The following is an 11,771-nucleotide window of genomic DNA, read 5'->3' as shown; positions in this document are numbered from 1 at the left end:
GCAACAAAGACTTGCTGAAAGAAATGAGACATTCTGTTATTCTGTTCCAGACACTAAACAGCATGGAATGCCCCGAGGGGAAGAGAAAGCAGCACTTGATAAGTAATATGATCTCCTCTGCACTGCTGTTACTTCTAGCCTTCTAACCAAATGACTGTCATGCAGAGATCACAGTTGTCCTGGGAGTCAGAGGATAAAGCAGACCATTACCTTCTGCTGGAGAGATTTACTACGGTATTTGGCTTCACACATTCTGAAGGCCTAGGGAGTGTTTAAAAAAACAACCTACCATTACCACCTCAGATTGGCCCCAACAAGCTAGCAATTTTGTAGGTCCATTTAAACTGGGGATCAGTGAAAATAGTGGTGATTTTGTTGGACAAAAAGCCAATACACTTTCAATTGAGACTAACTTTAGGAATAGGTGGATAAGATGTCACTGTAAGAACTGAATGCTGAGAAATAGAGTGGTTCCCAATTGGTAAATGGGTCAGGCAAGGCTGCATGCTATCCTTCTATTTCAGGCCTGCACAATTTAGCAGCATCCAGGGCCCAAAATTAAAATAGGTTGACCTCTTTGGGCTGCAGATAGGTGACACCTGGTGAGGAGGACGAAGCTTCTGGCAGCAGAGCTTCTGGGGGTGGGATTTCTGAGGGTGGGACTTCCAGGCGCAGGCGTAGGTGCATGCAGGTCCAGGGAAGAGACCCATCCCCCCAGCAAGGTCCAGGAAAGAGCCCCATCCCAAAATCGCAAGAGTAGCAGCGGCCTCCTCCTGTTCCACCCGCCTTCCTGCACACTCCGGGTGAAGGTCCCAGTACCCAGCTAGGCCACCCTGCTGAAAGCACAGGAGTGGCAGCAGCCTCCTCCTCCATCTGCCCTCCCTCCCAGGCTCTGGCTAGGCTACCCTGTCTGCTAAGTTGCCCTGGCAAAAGTGGCAGTGGTGGGGAAAGCAGTGGGCTCCCCAACCCCCAACACACACACACACACGCACACACCCTAGTGAAGCCACCAGGGCCCAGGCCTCCAGCCAGCCTGGCTGCTCCCTAGGTCAAATACAGCGGCAACGGGGGGCTCTCACACCCACACCCACACCCACCCCAGTGAAGCACCTTAACTCACCACGCTGAGTCCCTGGACCTCTCTCTGCTCTCTCACTCTCTGCTCACTTTCACTGCTGCCTACAAAAAGCCCCTGGGCCTGACTTGGCCTGGCCAATGGGGTTGGGAGGAGCCAGAAGCCTGCCCCTGCAGCAGCTTTCCAGCTGGAAAGGAGATGCAAAGTCTGGGGAAGACCTCCATTGTTCCTGAGTCCTCCAAAACCATGTGCAATAGGGGCAGGACTCCAGGAGCTGGGACATCCTCCTCCTCCTGGCTATTTGCTCCCAGGCTTCCAAAAACCTTTGGGGGGGGCTCCTGGAGCCTGCAATTCAGTGAGGTAAATAACAGTGTTATCAATGCTGGGCTTTTCATTCCGACCTCAAAGCAGCTCATCCCTGAAAAAGTGGTGCCAGATGGCTGAGAAGGACTGTGAGTGAAATTAGCCACCACCATTGTGAAGAGAGTCAAAGTCAACAGCAAAAGTTAAGTTATTCAAATGTGTGTTAGGGAAGGAAGCCCAAAATTGGGTACTGCCATCATGAAGGCAGTCTAGACCCAATTCAGGGTTTGCAAGCACTACCTACACTGGTGAATAGGAAGGGGGGATCCCCACTGAAAGCACCAGTCAGAGAAACATCACCTCGTGCTTCTGCCAGGTCACTGATGACATTGAGGCATAGCATGGTTGTAGCAACAGGAGGGATAAAATGAGGGCCTCATGGCCCATTAATAATTCTCCCCCCCCCCCCATGGAATTTCCCTTCAATCCCTAGATTTCTAGCAGAGACTGAGACATTGTAGAGATTGCAGAGACTGGGAGATTGAAAAGTATTCACACCTAGAGCACTTATATTTTCTGTGTTCATATTTACTCAGTAACTTTGGCTGTTTCTTTTCTTTGGATGCTTTAACTGTAGTTCCCAGTGTTCAACTGAAATTTATAGTTACTCCTGTGATAGAAATTGGGAGAGCCAGGTTTGAATGTTGGACTGCGACTCTGAAGACCAGGGTTTGACTCCCAGCTCAGCCATGAAACCCACTGGGTGACCTTGGATAAGTCACACACTCTCAGCCTCACAGAAAGGCAATGGCAAACCTTTTGTTATAAATCTTTCCATGAAACGCCCATGATAGGTTTGCCTTAGAATTGCCATGTCAGAAGTGACTTGAAGGCAAACAACAAAAACAGCAATAGAAATTTGAGATTGAAGAAACAAATATCACTTTTAAAGCCATAATTGTTATTTGTGGTTAACTCCCTTGTAATAAGTTCTCTAGGGCATGCCAATACTCTCTGACTTCATCTGGATCACAGACAGCTTCAGCAGGAATATCCCCCCATAGTTGAGGTCTTCCATCCTACTCCCCAAACCTTAAGCCAACATACAGGGGTGCTTACCAGCCCCATCCTGCTAAAAGGACCATAAATTGTTGCCCCCAGTACTCCAGTTTAGTAGTACTATAGACACTAAATGCAAAAAAATTCCCTTTGCTCTAGCAGCTGACAGAATGAAAATAGCACAGCACATTCCTGCCCATCCCCAAGACTACAAGTGTTCTGATCATAAGACTTCACAGCTGCAGAATTGTAATGATGCAGTGGGAGTGGAGGGCAGGGAGAGTCCAACCCATGTGATATATGGATTTTGATTTTAAATGGGCATGTCTTCCAAATATACTCCAGTCCAGTCAATTTCCATAACCAGCACCGAGCTATTGTTTGGTATAGTGTTTGGCCTTTTATTTTGTTCCAGTCTTGCATAGAATATACTGACTGAATCTGGACATGGGGCCCTTTTACACTACACAGTTATAGCACTATGATTCCACTTTAACTACCATGGCAACTTCTTCTGGAATCCTGGGGTTTGCAGTTTAGGGAAGGGTATTTAAATTCTCTGCCAGAAAGTTTCAGGGCCTTTAGTATATGACTGTATAGGGCTGTAATCTCAAAATTGCCAAGGTGGAACAGCCCCTGATTCCTGTTTGCCCATCCTCCAGCCTACCACTCCCAAGCCCTATCCACTGCTGAAATGCTGGCCCACACATCTATCTCACTTTCTGGGAAGAAATGTGAAACCATCCTTTCAGGATGAACTATTTCAGTTTCATCACCACCTAAACATGATCACTCGCTCTTTTCTTCATGTTGTGTTTCTTCATTGCCCACCAAGTTCCCTTCCTCTTTTTTTCCTTCTACAGCTGCTGTCTGGACCTATGCATATTTACTTAGCATTTCATTGAACTGAAAAAGATTTGTTCCATGGTATTTATGCATAGAATTGTAGTTTTAACATCATGTTTCCCTTGCTTCTACACCTTCCCCACCTTTTACTGCTCCTTCTCGTTTTTTCTCTTAAATTCTGACACTCTTTTCACAACTTGAACACCACTTCTCTAAATGTTGTGTTTCACATTCCCCCCCCCACAACTTTTTTCTATCCAGTTTAATATTGATTATTTATTTACGGTATTTATACTCCTCCCTTCAGCCCTAAAGGCTCTCAGAGTGGCTTACAATTATTATTATTTTTAATTAGATGGATTCCTGCCCTTAGGCTTACAATGTAATAAAGGCATGACATAAAAGGAGAAGAGCATGATGGTGGGGAAGGGGATCAGGTCCAGCAGTTCTTCTCTCCCTCTGAGGCCTATGTTAAAATCAGGCCCTATGCCTTGTTATTTTAAGAAATCAAAAGTGGGATAGTCACATGAAAAAAGCATAGGGCATTTCAGGAGGGTCTTGAATACAAAAAATGTATAAGAAAAGACCCTTTTAAATATAACTCAGTCAAGTAATAGAAACAGTAATTGATGTTTTAACAAAATATTTTTTAAAAAATTAATATTGGCAGCCCATGCAAGTAAAAAGTGAACAAAAATACAGGCCTGAATGGAATTCTAATAACACAAAATATAAACATGCATGGAAAACAGCTACAATAATTCCTAACAAGGTAAGAGGTGATGATGAAAGAAATCAGATCCAAATTAATACAACATGTAAATGCGTTTAATAAATATTATTTCTAATTGCTGACAGGAGTACTACTCCTAGGAACTAAGGAGTCATTTTATATGCCTTCTTCAGTGAGATGCTTCTCAAAATTTAATGTGCCAGTGTCAAATGGCTTAAAAAATACACCCCATGCAGATAAAGTATAGAATATTAATGAATGTCTAATACAGTGGTACCCCGGGATACGAATTGATCGCGTTACGAAATTTCCGGAATACGAAAAAGTTAGATTGGAAAAAACTGTTCCGGGTAACGAAAGATTTTTCGGGTTACGAAATTCATTTCGGCGCGTTTCGGCGCGAAATTCAAATGCAAAGCGCGGCTAGCGGCTTTCCAGCGCTAACGGAAAGCCTTTTCGGGTTGCGAAATGTATCGGGTTACGAACGGCGCCGTGGAACGAATTAATTTCGTAACCCGAGGTAGCACTGTATATGGCTTAACTTTAATTTGGCTTACTGTATGGTTCACTACAAAGTGAATCACAGTCCAGTATGGTAGCATTTTTCAAGGCAGCACTTGCTGTCCGTAATGCTGTGTCATTATAAATAGTTCAATGGAAAACAGTCAATAAATTTAAAGAGACATAACCCCTAACTACATTTCCACTAACAAAAGCTACACAGCTAGGCTGCATAACATCATCCAGAAAAATATCTACAACCTTGTCATGCCATTACGACAATACTGTAGCTCATTCACCATTAATTCAGGGAGGATGTAATCAAAACAATGAACTGATAAATATAAAAAATGATCCATGGAGAAGAACCATGGACTATTTTCATATCTTTGCTTTGATTCCATTGTCACACAATCTCTCTGTGTGATTGGCAAAATGTTGTTTGTATCCTTTTTTTAAAAAATGGGTTACACAGCAATGAATACCATCACCACCCTATACTTACCCCATCAGGAAGAGTCTCAAGAATATCAGAACTTGAACTATGTGACTAGGGATGTAATTCTACACTATGTTTCTTCTTGAAGGAAATATTATGCAATTTTAACTGTTTTCTTCCCACTGTGAGAAAGTCTTAGAAAACCACAGGTTTTTCAAAGTCTATTTGCAATCTGGCAGTTATTCTGTGCAACATTTGCATGTGGTTGTTTTGCACATAAAACATTTCATATGCAACTCAACCATGTGCAAATCTTGCACAGAATAAACCTCAATTGCAATGTGGTTGGTGCAGGAAAGAGCATTCCTTAGCTCCATCCAAAGCAGGGTGGCTCTACAGCCCACAGCTTGGGACATCACCTCATAGTTTAAGGTTAACACAAGCCACTTGGTCCTGTATCAACACCCCATAGGAATCCTGGCCCTGTTGCCTTCCCCACCTCATATCCATATAGTATGATGGGTGACCATACTATATGACAGTTCCCCCCACATCAAGGGGAATCTTGAGCTCTAGGAATCTTGAGCTTTGTTATGCAGCACTGAACACAACAGAAGCATTGCACACAACTAGCACTGGCATCCTTTTTGGGTGTATCACAGTGTGCAGTGCCATGTGCCTGCTGCTGCTGCTGTTGCTGTGATCATGCTCTTCCACCATTCAAGGATGTGGTTCCCTTCCATGAAATTCCCAAGCATAAGGCAAAATACAAATATTTTCATGACTACAGGACTGGATGGAATACATGTAGCTGGGATGTCATAGACATGCATGTATGAAGCTACGCTAACCACTGAGATACTTCACCCCTCCCTGTGCCACTGCCCCAGCTACTTCACCACCACCACCGCCACCACACCACATGCCTGCTGCCTTCCCTTACTTGCTTGCTCAATACTACTTCTAGGTTCTTTCATTTGGTCACCACTTGGCAGGGTCTTCCTCTCCTCATGCCCACTCTGGCATACTATTTACAATGGCACTTCTGTGGGGTGAGGGTTTGCCAGGTGTACTATGGGCCTTCAACAGAATTTACCTTGTCTGGACAATAGTTCATTATTGTCTGTGAATCAATAAATGGAGTGGTCCTTTCACTAGCTTCTTTTATTCTTTAGCAATTATTTTCCTGGAGATTCTGCCATTTGTATGTGCACATGCATGTGTGTGTGTGCCTAACTCCCATAACTTTTTTCCTTCCAATTCATGGTAGGTCCTATGCACTGTTGTTGTTTTTTTAAAAAAGTGGGATGGACAGGGCTCCTGCACCTTTAACAGTTGTGTAGAAGTGGGTGTTTGCAAGAACAAATTCAAGGGGTTCTTGTAGCACCTTTGAGACTAACTGTGTAGAAGAAATTGTAGCATAAGTTTTGGTAAACTCGGTCTACCAAGGCTATTGTGCAACAACGGCCCAAAACAGATGGGCCAAAAGCGCTGTGTCGGTGCTGAAAATAGGGTTCCAGAGCACATGGCAACCACATGCTCTGGAACCCTAATATGTATGGACAGCACCATCTTTACGTGGTGCTGTCCATACGTGGCGTGTATGCGTGATGCAAGCACGGTACCACATCCGCACTGCTGGGCGCCATGCTTGCATCTTGGTCATGTCGCAGTGTGCCAATGGCGCACTGGTGACATCATCCCAGCACACCAAAAAGAATCCAGTTTTCCGGGTTCTTTTTGGTCCACAGGGACATCATGCAGTCTGGCTGCTGCAGCATTCCTCCGGAGGGAAACTGAGCACCTCTAGCTCGCCCCTTTGAGTCGGTCTGGATTGCCCCTAAGACTATATTTTTCTCCAACATCTTCTAAATAGACTCAAAGATACTATAAGATCCCCTTGCATACTGATATTCCAGACTAATACAATTATATCTCTGAACTCTTTTTCATGTGACTGCCATAGAAACAGTAACAAACAGAAGACTAAAGGGTCACAAGTACAAAAACATATACCAGGCAAGACCATCTTAAATAAATAAGTGTGTCTCAGACAAATAACAGAAATGCTATTTATTTTGGCAACACATTAAAAAGTGAGTATCAGTTACTTGTGAAGATAACAAGTGTGCAAAAATACAATAATTCAGGCCAGGATGGAATGGAATTCCTACAACATAAAATATAAATATATATGGAAAGCAACTCCAGTGAGTCATAACAACATAAGAGGCAACACTGAAAGAAATCAGATCAGAATAAATACAATCTGTAGCTGCTTGCAATAAATACAATCTCTAATTGCTGTCAGAATGGCCATTTATAGAAATAATAGAGTAATTTCATATGTCTTCTTCTGTTGGGTGTTTTTCAATATTCAACATGCTACTTTCAAACAGCTACAAATATTAAACAAAATTCAACTAGTACAGATAATGCCTGTAATATAGCAAACCTAAACATCCAATATACAATATAATTACATTTTTTTAATTTCCAAAAGACTTCCAAAAAAATGAAGAAAAGCTCAACATGTTTTTTTTTCTTTTCTGATGTTGTTGTTTCTGGACCTTCCCATCTCTAGCTGGCAGAAGGATATCTCTGACAGAGCTCTTCTGAAGAAAAGGAAGAACTGGACTTACCAGTTTAAGAGACTCAGCAGAAGACTAAAAACCAGCCAAGCTCCCCTTCTGTTCAACAGGTCAGTTCGGGAATCAGAGGAAAGGAAGAAGAGGCCCCTAGACCCAGGGAAAGTTGGAAGGCTAAGGTGTCTAGCCCAGATTCTTCCCATCAGACACAGTATGAGTCTGCAATGAAGATCTCAGGAAGAGGACAGCAGAAGGATGCTGTCGTTAAATACAGCTGGACATCTGGACATTGGCAAACATCACTGCCTATAAAAGGCAGATAAGAACATTGGCTCATTGTTGAGAGCCCAGGCTTGTAGCTCTTGCCATGATTTACTTGGATTACTTAAGAACTCAAGTATGGACAGGATAACCCCTGAACTTTTATCTGCCTTTTATCTTCCGTATCCGGTACAAGCTTTTGTTGTTGACTTTCAAAGACCTGCATGGACTGGTCGCTCCTTACTTATCTGACCTTCTATCTCCTTACATTCCTTCTCGTACCCTCCGCTCCGGTAGTCAATGTCTCCTGTCCCAGCGTAGGATTGCCACTGCCCCCTCCCGGATTCATTGCTTCTCACTTGCTGCCCCTTACTCCTGTAACCTTCTTCCACCACATCACTTCTCTGCCCAATTTTAAAACTGAGTTAAAGACTATATTGTTTAGCGAAGCGTTCCCAGGGGTGAGCCCCTCTCTGCCCCAGGATGCCTCATTTTAACTCTCCATTAAGAAGCCAAGCCCTCCTTCCAGTTCATCTCTCTTGGTCCAGGCATCGAAGGTAGAGAAGAACTGCTGGACCTGATCCAGTTCCCCCCCACCCTTCCCTTCTCCCTTTGTGTCGTGTCTTTTTAGATTGTAAGCCTGAGGGCAGGGAACCGTAATTCTGGGCAGGTATTGTTCCCTACACAATAAACAGGATCTCTCCTGTTGTTGATCATACACCTTTCCAGCACTGAAATTGGCTTCCGTCCTACCACAGCTCACAGATTTTGGACACCTGGACTTTGTTAAAGCAGGATAGACAGAGGGTAGCAAAACTGTTCATGTGTCCTGGTTGTTGAATCTCCTGTGCCTTGTGAGTTGTCAGGCTTACCATTGCTCATGTCAAGTTTGTCTGGGGTTTAAGTTACTAATTATATATCCACACCAAAACAGTACTTCAAGCTATTCATGATATATCCTTACAACAACAGTGCTCCAATGTGTGCCTTTAGTTCACTGATGTCAAGGAGCTTCCAAACTTTAACATGCTGTTCCTCTATTTGTTTCACAGCCTATGTGGTACAGAATGTTTTCAGTGTGGAGTAGATCAATGGTTTCTAGCAGCGTTTCTTCATTTCCATCCTTCTTTGGCCCTGAGTATTCTTGAATGGTATCTCTGGCTGCTGTACATTGAACTGTTCATGGATATCTAAACCAGATCCTTCCATCAGCTGTGATATTAGATGTGAGTGTGCCCAACCTGTTCAGATCCTCCAAATACATTTCAATCCTCACATAGATTCCTTCTGTTTCTCCGCCATGACTCCAAAGTTTCTTATTTTTATATATACCAAGGTGACTTTATTGAAACATGGGATACCACAAAGTGAGCCTTAATGAACGAGTCAAGAAAAATGAGAAAATCTCTCTGACTTTTCAGAGAGATTTTTTTATTCAAGCTGATTTTATCACCCAAATGTGAAAACGTAAGTTATTGATAGTATGTACATGGAATTCTGCAGGGTGCTTTACAGATAAAACAACCAAAAACAGAGGATCCTGACAAAGATGTACAATATATACACAGACATAGAGGGAGGGAGGAATAATAAAACTATTAAAAATATCTAATATACAAAGCAATTGTTAAACAAATTATCCAGATAAAATACAATATACTGTATTACAATATTACTAGTATTAAAAAGAGGGGGAGGAATGGTCCATAATATTGTGTGATTAGCAAAATGTCATTTGGATTTTTTAAAAAGTAGCACATACAGCAACAAGTGCTACCACTTCCCAAACATATTAATAAAACAATATTAATTTTAAAATATGTTGTTAAAACATCAATTACTGTTTCTGTTACTTGACTGAGATATATTTATAATGGTCTTCTCATACGTGTTTTTATGTTCCATACCCTCCTTGACTGAAAGAGCCCCCAAACAAGTCAGAACTTGAACTGTGTGATAATCCTTTTCCAACAGTCAGTGAGGCTACAGTCCTTTAACAAAAATGGTAAGGTTATCATTAAACTGCAAAAGGAATGATTAGTTTTTTGTGGGTTTTTCAGGCTATGTGGCCATGTTCCAGAAAAGTTTCTTCCTGCCGTTTCACCAGCCTCTGTAGCTGGCATCTTCAGAGAAACATCAGGAAGAAACTTTTCTGGAACATGGCCACATAGCCTGAAAAACTCAGAAAAAACTATGGATGGCGACCATGAAAGCCTTCAACTTCAGAATGGAGTTATTGTTTGTTATACCACAATACAACTTAGTCATGCCTTCATTATTGGGAAATGGGATTCATTATAAGGAATTTTTCATTTTTATTTAATTCCAACACATCATCATTCTGGACTGTTAGTGATGGTGGGGTTGGACTGTCCAGTTCAGTGTCTGGACAGCTTAGGGACGGGTGATGGTTGGGCAGCAGCACAGCAGTACCTTCGTGTGCGATAAAATTCATTTCTCCCCCATTCCAGCCTGATCGTGTCCCATGCCCAGATCAGGCTGAAAAGTGCATGCAATAAACTCCCATGTCTTTTCCTACTGCTGCCATACTTCCCCTAACTAAGTGAAAGGCATCTCACACATTGCTGATTTTCACTACATCAGGATTTCACTAACCAGATGCCCCATACATTTGTTTGGTCTCATTGCTTAAAGGCCTCTGTCCTCCAGACACCACAAAATTAAGCTAATCAGAAACAAAGAATATCAAAACATACTCAACATGTGAGGCAACTCTTTACTTCCTTGTTAGTTGAAACATGCACAGAAAGCCAATAAAACCATCCCAGAGCTAAGGAAATTGAGCCATGTTGCTGACTTTACTTATAATTCTATATAGAGCCTCCTTTACCTCTCTATTTCTCAAGCTGTATATAATGGGATTGGCCATAGGTGTTAAGACAGTATAAAAGAGAGAGAAAATCTTATGAAGCTCCTTCAGTGTGCTTGTTTTCGGAACAATATAGACACTGATCAAAGAGCCAAAGAAAAGTGTTACTACGATGAGATGGGATGAGCAAGTGGAGAAGGCTTTCTGCCTCATGGCTTTGGACTGGATCCTGAGAATGTTGATGATGATCACTACATATGAGATCAAGGTAAGTAAAAAAGAGCCTAGGGTGTCCATGGATGCCAGCATGAAAGTTACAAGTTCCACCATATGTATATTGCTACAGGAAAGCTGTAACACTGGGGCAAGATCACAAAAGAAATGCTCAATTTCATAAGGGCTACAAAATGATAGCTGCACCACTAAAGATGTTATGATTGTGTTACTCAGCAAACCACTTATCCAAGAACCAGTAATAAGCCAGAAGCAAAGCCTGCTGTTCATCAAAGCAGTGTAATGCAGTGGTCTGCATATGGCTATATACCGATCATACGACATTACTGCCAGGAGATAACATTCAGCAGATGCAAAGACACCAAAGAAATAGTATTGCACAAGACAACCATTAACAGAAATTGATCTATCTCCAGTCAAAAGGCTGAAGAGCAACCTGGGTAGGATAGTTGAGGTGTAGCAGATCTCCAAGCAAGACAGATTCCCTAGGAAAAAGTACATGGGGGTGTGGAGGTGCAAGTCAACTACAACAAGCACAATGAGGAGGAAGTTCCCTGCTATGGTAATCATGTAGATCATAAGCAAAGTCAGAAAGAGAAGAGCTTGTCTTTCTGGAAGATCTCCAAATCCAAGAAGAATGTAGCTTCCAATAGTTGTTCGATTCATCCTATATACCATTTGCTGTAAGAAATAATTGATTGTATGAATCAGAATGTGTTTTATCTATTTGTATGTTTATATGCACACATACTAGTGATAGTACTTCATTTCATATCTCTCTCTCTCTTTTCTTTCCTCCACCCCAACTCTTTCTTTTACATTGTTCTGTCACTGTCCCTCCTTTCTTTTCCATCTTGATACCTATTTGGGCTGTACCAGGTTCACTTGTGTTGCAAACACCT

General features: G+C 42.2%; 1 pseudogene; it reads right to left on the bottom strand.

The window, feature by feature from the left end:
- Positions 1 to 6,824: 6,824 nt before the first annotated feature.
- On the bottom strand, positions 6,825 to 11,550 carry LOC149303357 (olfactory receptor 10A7-like; annotated as a pseudogene).
- Positions 11,551 to 11,771: the final 221 nt, after the last annotated feature.

This window comes from Sceloporus occidentalis, unplaced genomic scaffold (assembly GCF_023333645.1).
Source record: "Sceloporus occidentalis isolate IW3139 unplaced genomic scaffold, rSceOcc1.0.p SCAF_14, whole genome shotgun sequence".
NCBI lineage: Eukaryota > Metazoa > Chordata > Lepidosauria > Squamata > Phrynosomatidae > Sceloporus > Sceloporus occidentalis.
This window is presented reverse-complemented; position numbering and strand designations above follow the sequence as displayed.